This window comes from Lithobates pipiens, unplaced genomic scaffold (genome assembly GCF_037356315.1).
Source record: "Lithobates pipiens isolate NorthernLeopardFrog02 unplaced genomic scaffold, aLitPip1_a1.2 Scaffold_8, whole genome shotgun sequence".
In the NCBI taxonomy this organism is placed as follows: Eukaryota; Metazoa; Chordata; class Amphibia; order Anura; family Ranidae; genus Lithobates; species Lithobates pipiens.
Genome location: NW_027507903.1, coordinates 301866993 through 301888200, shown reverse-complemented (window position 1 = coordinate 301888200; position 21208 = coordinate 301866993). Strand labels below are relative to the sequence as shown.

The 21208-nt window shown below is 40.7% G+C and overlaps 1 protein-coding gene across 5 annotated transcripts in view; it reads left to right on the top strand.

The window, feature by feature from the left end:
* The window catches only part of HRH2 (histamine receptor H2), a 224311-nt gene that overhangs the window by 87849 nt on the left and 115254 nt on the right, over positions 1 to 21208 (top strand). Inside the window, exon 1 of one of the 5 annotated variants that reach the window (XM_077472618.1) lies at positions 13730 to 13861. The exons of the other annotated variants lie outside the window; for them this stretch is intronic. The gene's annotated coding sequence lies outside the window, so the exon portion shown is untranslated. Of the gene's footprint in view, positions 1 to 13729; positions 13862 to 21208 lie in introns of those variants that run through there. 5 annotated transcript variants of the gene reach the window in all.

Genomic DNA, 21208 nt, shown 5'->3' with positions numbered 1-21208 from the left:
GTAAAATCTCATGTGGTGAAGGAGAAAATCATGAGGAAATTTCGCAATCTAGAAAACCTCTCCATACATGGCAATAAAATCCAAATCTTCGCAGACATTTCCCCGTCACAATCCAGAAGCAGAGTTCACTCAAACCTCTCCTGGACATACTTTCCTAGAAAATTATAAAGTACAGATGGTCCTTCTCTTTCCGCCTGCAGTTCCAGTACAAAGAAAATACAGCTTCACAAACTTCCAGAATAGGGAGCATCTACTCCTACAACTTGGGTTTATCTCACAGGAACTACTTAACCACCAGATGGTGAATTGCCGGAGCTCCTCCAAGAGCCCTCCACAGAACAGCCTCCTTACTCCGCTGTGGTTGAAACAACAAGTTTTCAATCCTTCTGAGGACAGTAGGAACCCCCTGATGGTGTAGTGGCTGCTCCTACACCCACCTGGTATTGTACTGAATTAGTAGGACTTTCCATCCCATTTTAGCTTACATCTTATTTCCTTTTTTTTATTTGAATACTCCCAAGATCCCTATCTTTTACAATTTGCTTTATCTCGTAGGCTGGCGTTATACAAACAAGTCAGAGACTTGGACCAATAGGACTGGTATAACCATCCTCACACAATTACATGTCCCTTCTCCCACCCACTCTTTATCCCTACCCCCCTGCCCTAACCCCCATCCCTTTCCCTCCTCTCCCTCTTCCCTTCCCCTCCTTACCCCCATTACTGTTACTTTAAGGTTGAACTACATGTTTGTTTTATACACTCAGGATAGGTAATATATTGTTATTTGTTACCAATTACACAGTTCATACATTTTCTTGTGTATCCCTATCTAGGGTCCTCCCTTAACTTTTACTTATGGGGGCCCAGTGGCCCGGAGGGGGCCGATTGCCACTCCACCTGTTGTGACCTAGAGGAGCTATCCTCCCCTGGTGACACCAGGAATGCAATCACATTTAGGGTTGCACTTAAACCGATCCCTGCAATTCATAGGGCTTCGGAGCAGGACTTGGCTGGCCAACCCTGCGCATCAAGAGTCCAGGATTGTTACCATACTGGACCTGTTGTCTCTCATTCTCTTCCTTTCTCGTTTCTCTTTGTGGCCTTCCCTTACCTCCTCTGCCCTCGTCTCCCCCCCCCCTCCAGGTGCCTTCAAGGAGCGCTATCCAGACCGCATTTACGCAAACTCTAGGCTCGCACCGATACCTCCAGATGGGTACACCGGCACAAATGGACCAGGTAGGGACCATATACATGTACTCGCACTCACCCCCTCATATCCATGGCTAACACCACCCCAAAACAAGCGATCCTCAAGATAGCGTAAGGCCTTTCATAACTATCATTCTAGGGGCTTAGAAATCCTCCTACTCCAGGAAACCAACTTCCCTAAAAGCTTCAACCCCACCTTTCTGCACCATAACTATCCAACCTTTTTTCTTGCCAATGCGGATGATAAAAAAAGAGGAGTGGCTATCCTCATATCCAAACGCACCCCATTCACTCATCCCAAACCATCAGGAACATCCTGGTCAAAGGCCCTCTTAATGATGCCCTATTCACCTTGGTTTCTTATTATGCCCCAAACAGAAGCCAATCATCCCTTTTCTCTTCAATGCTAGCCTCCCTATCCTCCCACTTTGAAAGCAAAGTGATAATGGGTGGAGATTCAATCATCGACTTCGGTCACCTGCTAGATAAATTGGCACAAGGCAGAACCCATCTGAACAGACCCCCTAAACACAGCCTCCGCATTGCCCAGCTCTCTAACTCTCTAGGTATGATAGATACTTGAAGAGAATTGAATCGCTAAGGATTATACACTATACACATTTCTCTGCACCTCATAGCACATATGCACGCATAGTTCATATCTTTTACACTCCTCAGAAATCCACTTAGCATCCCAGGCCTCTATATGTGTAGTCCCTTGATCAGATCACTCCTTAGTCACCCTTAAAATCACTTTTTTTAATCAGACAGTCCCCTCCAGTGGCGCCTTAATGAGACTCTCCTCACCAACCCAGTGCATTGCACCATGCTCGAAAAAGAGCTGCAGGAATTCTTCAGCATTAATGATACTCTGGACATATCTCGAGCTCCTTATGGGGAGCCCATAAAGCAGCCATGAGGGGTAAATTTATCCAGTTGGCCTCACGCCTGAAGTCAGAACAGACATAATTAAATTAGAGAAGGACTTTCAGTCCCTAAATAAACACACAAAACAAACCTACACCCTTAGCGAAACTAGATGCAGCTAGAATCACCCTAAATACAGCCCTTAGCTCAAGCACAGAAAAACACCTAAGATGGGTGAGTGGCAGATTTTACCTTCACTCAGATAAATTCAGCCCCCAACCGGTAGCAAAGCTTTCACCGAAGCACAGGGTTCATTCCCTGCCCAAAATGAAGTCGCTATCTGGTGCTCTGACCCAAAACCGCAAAGTCTAGAAGCATTCCACTCATTCTATTCAAATCTCTATTCAGGAACCAACCCCAGCAGTACACATACACTCAATACCTTTTTAGACAACATCTCACTCTCCAAAATCTCCGAACCATATCGCTTCATAATGGACACCCCCCATTTCTGAAAATTAAGTAAGAGAGGTCATGAAAGAGCTGAAAAAAGGTTCAGACTCAGGCCCAGATGGCTTCTCCACACAGTACTATAAAGCCTATGTCGATTTCATATCTCCTCATCTGGTCCAGTTTTTCAATTCCCTTAGCAGGGAATCACCATTAGACTCAGCTGCTAATTTTGCATACATTTCTGTCATCCCCAAACCTGGCAAGCACCCAAGCCAAGTTAGAAATTATAGACCAATCTCATTAATTAACAACGACCTCAAGATAGGGACGTAAATTCTATCCAACAGACTAGGATCTTTGTTGGGTCTTATGTGCGTAAAGGTTGGTTTTATCCCGAGGAGACAGGACCCGGACCAGATAAGGAGGGCAGTTGACATCATATCCCTTTTGAAGTCAGGCTGGGATGGAAGTCCCCCGCAAGAGGGCTTTCTCTTGTCCGTAGACCTCCAAAAGGCATTTGACACAGTCCCCTGGCCATACCTATTCAGCACTCTGGAAAGGTGGGGATTTGGATCACATTTTCTCAACTTATTAGAGGCCCTTTATTCCCTGCCCAAAGCACAGGTCAAAGCACAAGGACACCTTTCAGACCCTTTCCCTATTACAAAAGAAACAGGACAGGGATGCTCCCTATCCCCCCTCCTCTTCGCCATTGCAATAGAAACTCTAGTTATTTCTATTAGAGGTCACCCAGGTATTCACTGTGTCAAATGTGGCCCAGCTATACACAAATGTGCACTTTTCACGGATGATGTCTGCTTTTTCATCACCTCCCCTTTCAACTCAACCTCTAATGTCTTGCAGCTGCTCAACAAATTTGGACAGGTTTGCAAGTCAATATGCCCAAATCTGTCGACCTCAATGTTTCAACCCTCCCGCCCCTAGTAGACAGGCTGAGGAATCATTTTCCCTTCTCTTGGAGTTCCACCTTCATCCCATACCTATTTGTTCACCTAACAGCCACTATAGACAAACTGTACAAATACAACTACCTGCCCATGTTCAAAAAAACTCAAGACTGAACTCGACCAATGGTCCTTGTACAAATTGTCCTGGTTAGGAAGGGTTAATGCTATTAAAAGGGCCCTCCTTCCAAGGATTCTCTACCCATTCCTTTCTATCTCCATATCAGTCTCCAAACTCCATATCAATCATCTAGAGTCAGCAATAATCCAATTTACTAGGAAAAATAAATCACGACTTCCTAAAATTACCCTCTTTAGACCAAGACGGAAGGGGGGTTTAGGACTGCCCTACCTTTTTACCAGGTGGCACAACTAAGCCAAATATCAGCCATATACTCCAGGTGCCCAAAACCTGACTGGATAGGAATGGAAAAACAAGCTATCCCAAGTTTTACTATTGATTTCCTAATATGGCGCCCCCCTAGATCTAGGCCCCCGATTCTATCTCCTACCCTATCCCACTCGGTAGCCTTATGCGACTCCCTACATAAATTGAACACTATTACGTCTAGGTGGCATCCCTTAGCCCATATTTTTCACTATTCCCTCCAGGGATGGATATCAAAGCATTTCAGTGGTGGCTTGATAAAGGTCTCTAGCAAATTGGCCATTTATTTAACTCAAATGGTCCCCTTAAATTAAGTAACTGCACTTCCTCAGAAAAATTTGGCTTCCGCCAAATAGCCCATTTTCTACACTCAATCTCTTCCCAGAATACACTCCCCCTAGCTGTTACCCAATATGAACATTGGTGCTCAACAGCCATGGATATGAGGGGGAGAATTTCCCTGATCTACTCAGCTTTAGCTGAACTGCCAGGGAAAGCATCTTACATTCAGAGCTGGGAAAGTGAACTTGAGATCGAGTGGGATTTGGACACTTGGCACTCTCACTTCACTAGCGCAATCAAGGGGATCCTTAACATCTCCTTGATTGAAGCAGATCTCAAGGGTCATGTCCGGTTGGTACCAACACGTATAACTAAATTTTATTCACAGTCATCACCCTTATGTTTCAGAGGATGCGGTTACTTGGGATCTCTCTTCTATATCATGTGGCAATGCCCCAGACTCAGAGACTACTGGAACAAACTATTCAACCTAATCTGCAAAATCACTTGAACAGTGGTCACCCAAGACCCAGCAATAGCCCTTCTAAAACAAAAGATACCCAAACTTCCAAAATACACCCAAACTCCAATTCACTTCATCCTCCTAGGAGCTAATCTATCAATAGCTCAGGCTTGGAATCCCGCAATGGTTCCCTTTTGTTTAATTAGGGATGAGCTGAACACCCCCCAGTTCGGTTTGCAGCAGAACATGCGAACAGGCAAAAAATCAAGTGCTAATTTTAAAGGCTTATATGCAAGTTATTGTCAAAAAAGTGTTTGGGGAACTAGGTCCTGCCCCAGGGTACATGTATCAATGCAAAAAAAAGTTTTAAAAACAACCGTTTTATCGGGAGCAGTGATTTTAATAATGCTTAAAGTGAAACAATAAAAGTGAAATATTCCTTTAAATTTCGTACCTGGGGGTTGTCTATAGTATGCCTGTAAAGTGCCACATGTTTCTCGTGTTTCCAAGAGTCCCTGCACAAAATTACATTTCTAAAGGAAAAAAGTAATTTAAAAGTACTCACGGCTATAATGAATTGTCGCCCCGGAAATACATATAAAAGTCATTGAAAAAATAGCATGGAATTCCCCCACAGTCCATTATCAGACCTTTTGGGTCTGGTATGGATATTAAGGGGAAAATTTTGAAAAATGGTGTAGGGTTCCCCCAAAAATCCATACCAGATCATTATCCGAGCACGCAACCTGGCAGGCCACAGGAAAAGAGGGACGAGAGAGCACCCCCCCTCCTTAACCGTACCAGGCCAAATGCCCTCAACAATCGGGAGGGTGCTTTGGGGTAGCCCCCCAAAGCACCATGTCCCCATGTTGATGGAGACAAGGACGTCATCCCCACAACTCTTGCCCAGTGGTTGTGGGGGTCTGCGGGCAGGGGGCTTATCTGAATCTGGCAGCCCCCTTTAACAAGGGGACCCCCAGATCCCAGCCTCTCCCTCTGCGTGAAATGGTAACGGGGTACAAATGTACCCCTAGCATTTCACAACAAAAGTGTGAAAAGGACACGGCTTGGGACAAGTCCTTTATTAAAAAATTAAAATGTCCCACAAAGTCGTCTTCTTCTTCTCTTGCTCCACCCATGGACTGAAAAAAAGACGCGACTGACCCGCCTCCATGGGAGTCTTCGCTTTGACAGTTTTTTTATAACTGAGGGCAGAGCCACACCATAATGTTCCCGGGTGACCCCCGGGACTTCGTAGCACATTTTTATTTTTTTTATTTTTTAATAAAGGACTTGTCCCAAGCCACGTCATGTCATTTTTATAAATGTTACACTTTTTTAATGGTAGAGGTAGGGGGCTTCCTGATTCCGATAAGCCCCCTGCCTACAGACCCCCACAACCATCGTGCAAGGGTTGTGGGGATGAGGCCCTTATCCTCATCAACATGGGGACACGGTGCATTGGGGGCTACCCCAAAGCACTCTCCCCTTGTTGAGGACATGCGGCCTGGTAAGGTTTGGGGGGCGCTCTCTCGTCCCCCCCTCTCTTCCTGCAGCCTGCCAGGTTACATGCTCGGATAATGGTCTGGTATGGATTTTGAGGGGGACCCCAATGCCATTTTATTTTGAAATTTTGGTGCAGGGTTCCCCTTAATATCCATACCAGACCTAAAGGGCTCATGCAATTTAAAAAAAAAATTTGGTTCGGGGTTCCGCTTAATATTCATACCAGACCCAAAGGGCCTGGTAATGGACTGTGGGGGAATCCCATGTCGGTTTTTTTTTGGCTTTTATGTGTATTGCCGGGTCTCACAATTCATTATAGCCATGAGTACTTTTAAATTACTTTTTTCCTTTAGAAATTTCATTTTGTGCAGGGACTGTTGTAAACGCGGGAAACATGCACCACTTTACAGGCATACTATAGACACCCCCCACATACGAAATTTAAAGGACTGTTTCACTGTTATTGTTTCACTTTAAGCATTATTAAAATCACTACTCCTGAAAACGGCTGTTTTTAAAACTTTTTTTTGCATTGACACATGTCCCCTGGGGAAGGACCCAGCTCCCCAAACACTTTTTATGACAATACCATACATATAAGCCTTAGAAAATAGCACTTTTGATTTCTCCCATAGACTTTCAAAGGGTGTTCCGCGGCTTTTGAATTTTCTGCGAACACCCCAAATTGTTTGACTCTAACATCGGGCTCATCCCTACATTTAACCAAACAAAAAATCCTGGAACATGTATCAGGAAGGAACCTCTACTACAATCCTTGACAAACTTGAGAATTTCAAACACGTTTTGGAATCCTGGGCACGACATTTTGGAATTTTCCTTTAACACCAAGGTCCTTCCTTCTCACTGACAGCCCTCCGGAAGTCAGCCTACCTACATCTCCTAGCTCTCCTTGAAGCCCACACCCTCACCCCACGCCCTCCTCCTTTCTCCTTCCCTTTCTCTGTTTCAATTTCTCTACTTCTACCTCCTCTTTTCTATCAATGTTCCCATCACTCCTAACAGCATCTGCTGGCAGGATGTTGGGCTATGATCGTGACAAAAATCCTTCTTCCTCTCACAAATGCTCTTGATTGTTTACGGAACAAGCTGAAAGTTCCCATCCTACAGCACAGATCTAGATGTCCTTTTGTCACTTGGGTCATAGGGTAATTTACCTGGCAGCTTATTAATGGTTTACTTTCTTCTTCCTTTGAATATAAACTGAATTATTCAGCAATCGAAGGCCAGGCGGTCTCGCTGACCATGGCATAGTTTGATCACATATGGGGTGCCGGGGTGATGAGATGACTGGCAGTTAAGTAATACATATGACAGTGTACTACATGTCGCTGATACAGGTATATTCCCCTCTGTATTCTTTACTACACCTGTGGCAGAATTGACCATTTGGCGTTTATATCTGCAAACCCTCTTGACAACAGTTATTTCACTGTTTCATATTTTAGATCTTATAACACCCCTGCGCAGGTGAACTTTTTTTACAATGTTTCTAATTTTTCAATAAAAAACTTAAATAAAAAAAGAAATGAAAGGTTCTTTGCATAATCATCTAACTCAATCTCTCAATTTACAGTAAAATTGCTATTATGGTCCACAAGATACATTGGAATTTCAACCAGCATAATACTTAATGATGTTGATTAGCTTTTTAATGGTGGTAATTCCCAGTTTTTATTCTTATCTACTTTATTACTTTGTTGTTTTGATCCTTACCTTTTTACTTTTTTCCAAGGTACAATAATATACTGTACATACATACCTTCATGCATAAACGGCAAAATATTGAGCTATGTTGGGTAAATGTCCTATTGTTATATGTACATAGGTGAACAATAAGGTGGGTTGTGTTGTCCCCCCCCCCCCCGGCACAGCTTGCTCCCAGGTGGGGTGTCTGGGCGTGGGGGGGGGTAGCACTCCTTACCCCACAATCGACAATTAATATAGATTGTATTCTTCACCTAGGTATGTTTGTTTACTATGTCATACATTTTCCTTCAAATGACTTTCATTACCATATTACAATGTATAACAGTCTAAGTGTACCGTTCTCTTTGTTTATGTAAAAAAGTTAATAAAAAACAATAAAACAAGAAAAAAATATATAAAATAAATACAGTTATAGATTGCTATACTGCAGTTAGTGAAGTTCCATGGATGTATTCCTATAAATGTTGCTCTTCCTCCAAAACTGAAAGTAAATTCATTCTGTACAGATGCAAAATCAATAGTTCTTAGACTATATTCTCTTCAGATAAATGTCATTCATAGAATGCATAAAATACTGCATTATGGCCACTGGATGGCATCGAGTGTCATAAGAAACAAGTATGCTCCTCAGCTTTATCCACTGACCATAATGCAGTTTCACACCATTTGCACAGAATGAATTTATATACAGTTTTGATGGAAGAAACAGCTAATTTTTGTAATATTTTTTTTATAAACCTTATAGTTTCAGGTTGCTATTCAGCATGTGAATCAGATGCTGTGTTACAGTGTCAGGTTGCTATAAAAATGTAATTGAGTTTACAGAGATATCGCATTACCCATTACTAAGGTGCTAAATAAAATATTACTTAGGTGCCATCTTACAGATGAGCTATCTTCTAAATCAAATTTTACATAGGTGCCACGGTATTCAGTTCCAGGTTGCTTTATTCGATTTTTCTGTGGTGATATTTTGCAGTATCATTTTTTGGGGCCTCTATCTACTATAAGGCTGTATGACACTTATTCAGCAGGACTCTTTTTCACTGTATAACAGTTTTATCATTGTTGTTTGATCTGTGACTGGTTATAAAAAAAGCTGGCATACAAATGTAAATAAAGTTACTCACTTCACATAAGTGAAACACTTTAAATTCACTTTGAACAAAAAAAAAATGTTTTGATTTTTAGATCAGGGACCAATACCAAATTCAATAATGTTATGTTGCTATTGTGCTTTTGTATCAAAATGGTTCCAAGGACTTTTGGACTGGCACGATGATGGGAAATTCTCAGCCAAACACCCTGAATGGGAGAAAAAGAAAGTATGTATGTCCAACCTTTCAAGCCCCTTGACGAAACCTTGACGAAACTAAATTTAGTGAGGAGCATCCAAACCTTATTTTTATAAACTGACCAGCTTAACAGCTGTTCAGTCTAGGATTGTTACATCGTATTCCATTATGAGAAACCAACTTATTATGTATTTGCTTTCTGGAAGTAGTAAATAATAACATGAATAATGATAATAATTACTATAATAATAATAATAATAATAATAATACACTTTATTTTATATAGCACCTTTAAAGGTACCTTCTCATAGAACTTTACAAAAGAAATGAGAACAAATGGTGCACAAGAAAAGAACAAAAAAGGAGCAGTTAGGTAAAGGCTTTTCTAAAGAAGAATATTTTCAAATTTGATTTGAAAGAGTTTAATCTTTTGCCGATCAGCCACCGCAGTTGTACTGCAGCAACATGCTGCTGCTGCATGAATAGCCGCCATGTTATGTTGCTTCTATTTGTGGTCACTAGGGGCGCACTCGCCGATTCGGGTGTCTGGCGGTCGCAATGACTGCTGGGCTCCTGCAATTACTGTGGACTCCCGCTATCGCTTGTGACACAGTGAGAACCGGGATCTCTGTGTGTAAACACAGAGATCCTGGTTCTCTGAGGGGAGAAGAGACTGATCGTGTGTTCATACAAAGAATGAATACTGATCTATCTCTTCCCCTAGCTAGTCTCATCCCCCTTCAGTTAGAACACACACTAAGAAACATAGTTAACCCATTGATCACCCCCTAGTGTTCACTCCTTCACTGCTAGTGAAATTTTTACAATAATCAGTGCATTTTTTATATCACTGATCACTGTAAAAAAGCCAATGGTCCCAAAAATGTGTCAACATTGTCCGATTTGTCCGACATAATGTTGCAGTCATGATAAAAATTGCAGATCGCCGCCATTACTAGTGAAAAAAAAATAAAAAATAAAAATGCTATAAATATATCCCCTATTTTGTAGACGCTATAACTTTTGTGCAAACCAATCAATATATGCTTATTGTGATTTTTATTACCAAAAATATGTAGAAGAATACATATCGGCCTAAACTGAGAAAAAAATTAACCAAATCTTCCAGGGCTGAAGCGGTTAAAGAAGGTGACTCTCTGATGTTATTGGAAGAGAATCCCAGATCTTTGGGGCATACGAGAAGAAGACCCTGTTCCTCATAGAGTATAGATGACTTTGAGGGACACATAGAAGACCAGAATTAAAGGTGCGAAGGATGCGAAGGGTGATATACATCATTTAGACAGATAATGGGGTGCAGCATCTTATAGATCTTCGCATGGGAGTTTCAAATTTAATGTGAAACAGGTAGCCAGGGGAAGGGCTCTAAGATAGAAATAATATGTTTACTTACACTGGACCTAGTCAGGATTCTGGCATACTGGGATGTGTTTAGTGAGGAACTAGGTGCCTCGGCAAGTACAACATTCAAGTAGTCAAATTCGGAGAATACAAATATAATAATAAATATTCTTTTTCAGCCAGAGTATAATAATATAGGGTGCAGTTCTCACAGATTTTCTGGTGATACATGTGAATCAAATGTTACTAGCATCAAAAATCACTCCCATATTTTTCAATTTAGACTTAAACTCATAGCACAGTCAAGGGTTAAAGTTAAAGGACTGGCTTTACAAAGTTAATGGGAGCCAATTAGCATGACTTCAGCCTTGTCACAGTTCAGTTGAAAGAAACCTTGAATCCATGATTATAACTTGCTTTCAGGTCTAACATTAAAACATATATTTGGCTGACTAAGGGCAGAAATAATAATAATATTTGTTGTGAAATAAGGCTTCCTGACAAATGATGGCTTCTGCCTATCTATGCTTACATTATCCAAGTCTTTCAGTGAAGACAATAGGGGATACCAATGAAGTAGGCTAAACACGTATACGACTGTATTTTGCGCTTCAAGATGTTTCAATTCTGCAGAGATATTTAGCCTTTAGTGAAACAAAATTCTATTATGCATTTGCATAACTGCATTCACAGCTTGATCAATATGTGGTTTCACTTGAAAGTCTTTTAATCTTCCTTAAAGTGGAATTGCAGTCTGCTCACATAATTTGTAATAAAAACATCTTTGCCATTCTGAAGCTTCCCTTCAACTACTTATAGTATAGTATAATAATATCATTTTATATATACTGTGATTCTGTATTTACCAAATATGGTTATAGTTCAGTGCGTTACTGCACGTTTAACGCAGTATAGTTCAGTGCATTAGTGCGCGTTTAACTATGAATATTTTAGTGCACATTTAACACTGTATATTTTAGTGTGTTACTGCACATTTAGTGCAGCATAGTTCAGTGCATAGTTTAATTTTTGTGATTGCATCTAATACACATATATGTATAATACAGTATATGTGTAGCTAGCCAAAGTTTTTCTAAATAATGTTGTCCTAATGAAATTACCATGTCTTATAAAAATATAAAGGGTCCAAGGAAGATAGAGTATTCATATGATATATCATTGTGAATTATAAATTAGATTCCTATTTTAAAAGTACAAAAAATCAATACATATTTCATATGGACCTGACCAAATTATCAGGATATCATTGATGTTCAATGAGGTGCAGGTAAACTGATGACCTCTCTCTGGGATCCCATGACATCTATGACCAAATATGATCCTGTCCATACTTGATCAATGACATCAACCAGAAGACCCTGCCCCTTTTTTACTTTTAGTGGTGGGGCCTGAGGAGAGTAATTTGGTGTAAGCGATAGGAGCAGATTAGAGAAAATCTTTTAACTGCGCTAAAAGTGAAAATTTAACAAGAATATAGAAGCAAGCACACCAACAGATATAAATTGGTCACAACAACTAATAAACAAAAGTGCTGAGCATATATACAATATAGTGCAAATTATAAATAACAAACAAAACTAAAGAATTTAATTATATCAATACATAAAGTCAAGTCAAAGTGAAAAAATTCCATTAAAATGCCAATTGTGAAGGGTGTGAAATCTTCGGCAAGAGTACATATATTTATACACCAATATGTACTTCAACCAAACACTAAATGTCTCTTGCCTACAGAACGCTTTGACTCCCTATTACAAAGCAGTCACAACAAGCTTGTTATATGGCCAGGCTTCTGCCACAGAGCCACCCACAATCTCTACTTCAGGTCAGGACTCTTGGATCACCCAGTTCAACAGTGTATCATAATTGATACACTGTGCAGGCTCTGTGGCACCAGTTTCTAAATTCTTTGCACCTGGAAGTTTGTGTCCTCTAACTGTAGTGGTGTCTGAAGTGCTTAACAGTACAGCAAGTTAGCTTTGGGTTGCTAGAGAGTTACGTTGTTCATTGTAGCCTGCTTCTAAGTCTGGAGTTGTGCTTTAATGTTGAGTTTGCATAACCAAAAACTCAGGCAATTAGCAAGCATAGTTTTTAGTGTGCCTCACTAGGGTGCCTAAGCCCCACCCACAATTGCAACATCATTCAATCCTAGTATTTTGGTGCCAAAGTTTATAGAGCCCTAGTGCATTGTTTCTCAGCTCCAGTCCTCAAGGCACCCCAACAGGTCATGCTTTCAGGATTTCCGTCAAATGAAATGGTTGTATTAATTACTAAGGCAGTGAAACTGATCAAATCCCCCTGTGCAAAATAATGGAAAGCCTGAAAACATGACCTGTTGGGGTTGGAGTTGAGAAGCACTGCTTTAGTGAACTGCTTTAGATGAACTCAGAATGTTTCAATGCATTTCTTCTAAATTAATGGAGCTACAGCATGTTAGTATCTGTCCTGTTTAAAGATTTACAGTTTTTGACCAGTACGCTTATCTGATGTAAAATACATTGTAAAAATGGAGTTCTGTAAGTCTATTGTGCTGTCTGTCTAAATAGTGAGAACACTGTCTTCTAAAGATTCATTCATAGCATAATCACAACATTATTGTAGTTGATTTCCAACTCCAAGAGTTAATAGTGAGTAATTGTTGGTAATCCAAAATATACAATACAAAAAGACACTATAATTGACAATAATATCTACAAAATTACAGACTAAGTACAAATGTCTTGTCACCATTTTCAACCAATAACTCCTGAAGAAGTCGTAAACCAATGAATCGTGCAGAGTCAATTGCTAATTTTTCTCCAATAATGTTGTGATTATGCTATAAATGGATCTTTAGAAGACATTGTTCTCATTGTTTAGAAAAATATTTAGGTAGCATAGGGAATATGAGCATGGTGGTGTAGTGTTTTACTATGTGTGAGCCTTGCTATTGGATTTAAGTATGTACTATTTTATGATTGTCTAAATAAAAAAATACAATATTTATAAACTGTATGCAGTTTATGACTCTTTCCAGTACCTTTAAAAGTCCCCTACTTTGTTCTGCAATTATTTTGTCTAGATATGTAGATTTCATATTGCACACTCTTTTTAGGGTAGACAAAAAACTGTGAGTTTTCCTTCACATTAATGTATGTGTCAGCAGGTAATATGAAAGTGTTATAAATATTATACGCTTTTTTTTTCCAGCTAGATTCAGCAACAGTGCATTCTTTTTATCAGCCTTTGTTACATCTGCAAAAACAGGATATTTTTCATATAGTGAATCCTTTACATCCACGATGAATCAGTGAATAGAGAACTAGCAGAAGAATCAAAGGTTTGTAGACTGTATTTATCCAGTCATGCTGGAAGTGTATGGTTGCAGTCTACTCCCTGCTTGAGTCATGCAGATAATAGAAACAGATTAAAAAAACATTATCTTTGTTGAGACATATAGTGTTTGTGACTATCATGTGAAATGAAACCTTTGACTAAAATATACACAGATAATGTAGCTTTCTATACCTTTAACCTCCCACCTTCACCTGCCATTGACCTGTATCATCTTTGGCATGACAAGATGACTTTGTTCTTTTTGGAGTCAAATAGCATAGCAGCCTTTTTTATTACCAAAATGCAAATTGGAATAAACAATATAAATAACAGAGAACAATATAAAATAGAGTACAAATTGACTTATTTATAGATCTAAAGTCTTTATAGACACCTACAGCCTTATAACCATTACTAGACTGCCACATTGTAACTAGGGATGAGCCAAACAACCCCCCCCCCCCCCCCCCGTTCTGTTCGCACCAGAACATGCGAACAGGCAAAAAATGTGTTTGAATATGTGAAGGCCATTAAAGTCTATGGTACATAAACATGAATAATCAAAAGTGCTCATTTTAAAGGCTTATATGCATGGTATTGTCATAAAAAGTGTTTGGGGACCTGGGTCCTGCCCCAGGGGACATGTATCAATGCAAAAAAAGTTTTAAAAACTGCAGTTTTTTTGGGAGCAGTGATTTTAATAAGGCTTAAAATGAAACCATGAAAGTGTAATGTTCCTTTAAATTTTTATATCTGGGTGGTGTCTATAGTGTGCCTGTAAAGGGCCGCATGTTTCCCATGTTTAGAACAGTCTGACAGCAAAATGACATTTCTAAAGGAAAAAAAGTCATTTAAAACTACTCGCAACTATAATGAATTGTCGGTCCGCAATACACATAAAAGTTCAATGATAAAAACAGCATGGGGATTTCCCCACAGGGGAACTCCGAACCAAAATTTAAAAAAAAAATGGCGTGGGTCCCCCCAAAAATCCATACCAGACCCTTATCCGAGCTCGCAACCTAGCAGGCCGTAGGAAAAGAGGGAGTACGAGAGAGCACCCCCCCCTCCTGAACCATATCAGGCCACATGCCCTCAACATTGGTAGGGTGCTTTGAGGTAGCCCCTCAAAGCACCTTGTCCCCATGTTGATGGGGAGAAGGGCCTCATCCCCACAACCCTTGCCCGGTGGTTGTGGGCCTCTGCGGGTGGGGGCTTATCGGAATCTGGAAGCCCCCTTTAACAAGGGGACCCCCAGATCCCAGCCCCCCTGTGTGAATTGGTAAAACATTTACCAACAATGTGTACTGTCCCTTTAAGGGAAAAAAGACATTGGTTCCCCCCAACAGCTAGCCAGGAAAGGGGGGCAGTGAGCATGCACCCTCTTTCCCCATACCAGATCATATGCCATGAACACTGGAAGCTCCTCCTCAAGGCACCTTGTCCTAAGTCTATGGTGGGGGACTTTAGAATAAGAGGACCCTAGATATGTAACCCCTATCCTATGTGAATGAGCAAAGGGTAGACTTGTGCACAACATAAAATTTCGTTTAGTTTCGGTTCGTTGTCATTCGTAAAATGCATCATTTCATTCTGTTATATTTGTTATGTTACGTTAATACGTTTTCGGATAATTCGTTATTATTCGTAGAGTGTCAAATTCATTCGTTCGTATTCGTTGAAATTCGCTATTTATGTATGTATAGACATTCGTGATAATGATTCGTAGTTTGGAAAGTCGTTTGTTTATTGAATCTTTTAACACACACAATGACAATGTCTCTTCTCCTCGGCTCAAATACAATACAACACCCTTCTAACTCAGTTCTCAAGAATGCACTTTGCCAGTAATCCATCCTCCGCCACAAAATTAATTAGCTGATTGGACTTTAAGATTTACTTTGAGCTGACCTTTTGTTTCATTAGATCTTTAAAGAATTACAGAATCATGTCAAATTCATTCGAATTCATGCGTTATATTTCTTTCGTATTCGTTGTTATTCATTATCTTTTTATTCGGACATTCGAATGCATCCGGATGTCTGAAAGATGCAAAATTCGGCCGAATTACATTTCGTTGCGAAACAAATTGCACAAGCCTAGCAAATGATATATAGTACCCCTGGCAATGCACCCTGTCCCTATGAGGATAAGGACAAGGGCCTCATTCTGGTGGATGTGGGGGATCTGAGTGTGGGGAAACTTATCAGAATCTAAAAACCCCTTTTAGAAACAGGCGGAGCCCTCCCTCTATATGATTGAGTAGTTGTAATTCCAATGTCGTTCACATTCTTCAGTAATGAATGTGTTTCCTGGAGTTAGAAATAAATGCTAATGAACCATTTTAGGGTCTTACATGCTTGCAATTTGAAATTCGTATCTCCACAGAGAGGTAGTATGGATACGACACTTTGGTATAATTTGCCACGTCCCGATAATTGAATTGTTGAAAGAAACTAATTCAAAATTTTGGATGATGGACTTTTTATGCATAACACCAAGGTACAGTATATTAAAAATGTATTTATTATAAAAATAGGATCAAGACAGTTACTCAAAATTGAATTGAACATTCACAAAATATATAAGTGTTGTGCGTTATTCATGCATATGAGCATGAACAACGCACCACCTACATACACATTGCAATCGAAAATTTCGAGGACCAAACTGATCACTCGCTCTACATGGTGCGCATAAACAAAACGCTTCTTCAGAAGCTTGTGGCAAATTCTATGAACAAGAAAAGTTTCTATAATTACATTTAGAACATTTTGTATGTTTATTCAACATTAACATATAGTAATACTATTACCCCAGTGAACTCAGCAGGGCCGCACAATAACCCCCAACCAATCAGGGACCCCCTAGGAGAAAACCTGAGTTGAACATGGCACATGGAGATTATGGGAACGGACTTAACGTATAAAGGGTTAATTAGTTACATGGGCAATATACAGGGAGCATGTCAATATGAACATAGTTGCAAGTTTGTTCTCACCTACATTAATCACAAGAAAGGAAAAACAAGAATGAGCAGAGAGCGGTATCCTCAATGCTAATGGAGATTCAGAGAAACTCAGGAGAACAATTCTTCAGGGAACTTCTCAACTTAATCTGTATATATGGATATTAATATTGCTATTAACATTGAATATTATATAATTGGAAAAAGCCATCATAGAAAAGGAAGATAAAAAGAATTTTAATTATCTCACCTATAAGGCAGATTTATGCCAGTTACCAAAAGAGTAGTTAGTGATGTTTAACACAAATGATATCCAGGATATCTAGTAATATACTGGCTGTTAGTTTAGGGAACCTTCCCGTTAATAAAAGCCCAGTAGACCAGAGATAAGTAGTCCCTAAAGGATATCTGTTAAAGAAAAAAGTATGGTGAAGGAAAATGGGAAAAGGGTTTTTTCTATATAAAAAACAGCACACACAGTCAGAGGATATACCTCTGGCTGTTAGGCATAGAATATTGGCTGAGGCTTGTTACCTTATAGAATAATGTTCCCTGGTAGTCTACACTTCAGTGCCAGCACTGCATATGGGGGAAAAAGAACAGCTGTGGGGGACGCCAGCCTGAAGCATCTGTTTATACGTCCAGTCCGCGCTGCTGGAAATGGCGATCACTTACCTGTCCGTGCTCTAGCTGGCACACCGCAACCAATAGGAGTGGGGGGGGGGGCGGTCCAGCTGTTTGGCACAGCCGCAGGAGGAGACAAGACTGTCTCCCTCCTGGAGCTAAAAGAACCACTGACAGCCGTGATGGCTGTATCAGACGGTGCTTTGTGGCCCCAAAATACACCACGACATCATGTCAGCAACCAACCAGGCTGAGAAACTGTAAAATTGGAAAAGAAAAAACAAATAAAGAAGAATACTGAAAAAAGAGGAAAAATAAAAGTTGACTAAGGGGAAAAGGAAAGAAAAGAAAAGGAAGGAAAAGGAAAAAAGGAGAAGAAAGAAGCCAGAAACAAAAGGGAGAGAAAAATAAGAGGAAAGATATGTAGGGGGGGGGGGGGTTACTTCCAATACAACAACTGGATCACAAAAGGGCAATTTTGTAGAAACATGCAAGTCAAATACATTCCCAAGAGCATATTTGTTGTATAATTAAATAAATAATAACTATCAAAATACAATCAAAGCATAAAAATCCAAAATCCCTTCCTAGCCAAATAACCACTTATCGACTGTGCTTGACAGGTTTATGTCCCGTTGATTGGCTCTACCTCCTACCTCTCTATCCCATTTTCTGCTATGTTTCCTACCACTCTCCCATATTTGTCTTAATATTCAGGTTTTGGTTTTATTTTTATTTTTTTTCTTTCTTTCTCCCTCCTCTTTTTTTTTTTTTGCTTTTATTCTTATTAGGATTGTAACAAGGCCACCTTATATAATCAGACTGTTTTTGTAGCCATTTTGCCTTTTGGTTTTTCAGTCAAAGGGACCATATAGGGAGGCTTACAAGCCAGGTACCCATGTCACTATCTTTTTGGACATGCTCTTGGCTAGCATATGATGTTGGTATACTTTGGGACCCCGGGCGGAGGCTATCCTGGCACAGTTAGTTCCAGTTAGGGGTGCTGGGATGGTCCCTCCGGGACTCCAATCCTTTTCTAAACTTTTGCCTGAGCTCATTGAAAGGCTAATGATAACGTAGTAGGATTACTTGCTTCTTTATGTTTATGGTCCGACTTGCATACCCTACATAGGAGAAGTATCTTTGGCCTCATGTATATTGTATACATCACTTTTGTTAATGTTATTTTTGTACTTCTTGAAAAAAGAATAAAACTATTTGAAAGTAAAAAAAATCCAAAATCCCCCCCAAAAATTTAAAATGTAGAAAATAAGGAAGAGGGAAGAAACCTATTAGCTACTTACCCTATGTGTGTCCCAGCCTCCCAGTAAGCCCCAGTCATGCTGGCCTTATACATTGACTTTTCCTTTAGCTCCAGGCATTTCGTTGTCTAATATTACACTTGTTACCTCTGCTACTTGTATTTTAAGATGGATTATTCACATGTGAAAATTTCCATGGGGGTGGAGACTTTCTTACAAAGATGATAGAAGCAAACCAGAAGTGATGAGACACAAGTCAAATTTGAGTAACATAGCTTTTACAGTTGAAAAGCAATTTCAAATGAAGAAAATAGATATATATTGGCTGACCACCTACACAAGAGGTACTGCAATCTATCCAAAGGCAGCATAAGCTTAATGGAAAGACGGAGGTGTTCACTTCAATTATCTGATCATGTAAAAATAAAAAATCATTTTTACATATTTCATCTGCAGGTGAATTTTATTCAAAGTAAACAAGAATTTACTTTTTAAATGATTAGTAAGAAGAACTCCAGGAAAAAACTTTTTTCATGTCCTTGTTACTGATCTCCTACCTTCACCAACTATGCCATTCATGTTCTTCTGAGCTATGTAGTTCCTCTGTAGCAGCCTAATGATTTTGCAGAAAAGCCGTTACTGCCCAGTGATTTCCTGTTTGTAAGACCTCTAGCTGCTATTCCTTCTATATCCCCAGCCAGCGGGCTTGTCACTGCCCACCAATAGTTATAAAGCTGAGCAGGGATTCCTATTTCCGCCTTCCTGCTTGCTGTAGTGGGCGGAGGGGGTCTCACAGCCCCCGATCTGTGCCGCCCATAGAGATGGAGTCCTTCCTCTCTGCTCCCTCCTCGTCCCTGCCAGCACTGCCCCCACTGCTCCCACCTCTGCCGCCGCCCGCCTGCCATCTCTCTTAGTGCAGAGCAGGGGGAGTTACCAGAGAGCATTCGCATGACAGAGTGGAGAGCTCAAGCTGACAGTTCTTGTATGTGAAAATGTTTTGGACCGAACCAGAACTGCTCGGTACCTTTGTTTCTATCCCCCTGGCCAAATTAATCTTCAATATAAAAGTATGCACACTTGAAGTCAAACACTGACGCAGACAGTTCAGTATTCAGATACTTCTTTATTTTATTTCCTGGACTCCAGCTGATATACAATGAGCCGGATATCTTACTATCAAAATCAAAAATTAGATGAAAGACAACGTGTACAAACCACAAATTATACATATTCATTATTATGACGGAGTATAAGCTTTTTAGCTGGGTTATGTCTTAAAAAGGGAAAAGCAGACTGTTGTAGCTATTTAGGGTCCTGTTTTCAGCCCATTCTTCCTCTTGGGTGTAGTCTCAGGTGCAATCTTCTTTTTAAATTTGCAGTTTCATTCCACATGAAGGGAGAAGCTGGCAGACATCTTAACTGAGTATGATTAAGGTTGATAGCTGATAGTGAAAGATAAGCACTTATATCTATAAGAGTACCAGAAATAGGCATTTCACTTATAACACTCATGATCACATCCATTACAAAAACACTGATCGCTGTAATGTCCCACCTTCCGTACCAGCATTGGAACAGTGCACTGTCTATCACAATGCTGGTCCGGGACTCGGGAGGTGGGACATTATTGTGAGCAGTGTTTTCACATAAAAGATCTGTCAATTTGAGATCTTCACTCTGTCATGCGGATCCCTGCTCTGTACTGGTGGACACTGGTAAGCTGCACTGGTGTGACCGCACTGATGGACACTAATAAGCTGCACTAGTGGGCACTGGTGAGACTGCACTGATAAGAAGCACTGGTGGGCACTGGTGTGACCACACTGATGGGCACAGATAAGCTGCACTGGTGGAACCGCACTGATGGGCACAAATAAGCTGCACTGGTGGGACAGCACTGATATGCTGCACTGGTGGACACTGGTGTGACAGCACTGATGGGCACAGATAATCTGCACTGGTGGGCACTGGTGTGACCGCACTGATGGGCATTGATAAGCTTCACTGGTGTAACCACATGGATGGGCACTGATAAGCTGCACTAGTGGGCACTGGTGAGACTGCACTGATAAGACGCACTGGTGGGCACTGGTGTGGTCACGCTGATGGGCACAGATAAGCTGCACTGGTGGCACCGCACTGATAAGCTGCACTGGTGGACACTGGTGTGACTGCACTGATGGGCACAGATAATCTGCACTGGTGTGACCACACTGATGGGCATTGATAAGCTGCACTGGTGTGACCGCACTGATAAGCTGCACTGGTGGGCACTGGTGTGACCACACTGATGGACACTGATAAGCTTCACTGGTGAGCACTGGTGTGACCACACTGATGGACACTGATACGCTGTACTGGTGGGCACTGGTGAGACAGCACTGGTGGGCACAGATAAGCTACACTGGTGGGCACTGTTGAGACCGCACTGGTAAGCTGCACTGGTCGTCATAGATGAGACCGCACTGGTGGGCATAGATGAGACCGCACTGGTGGG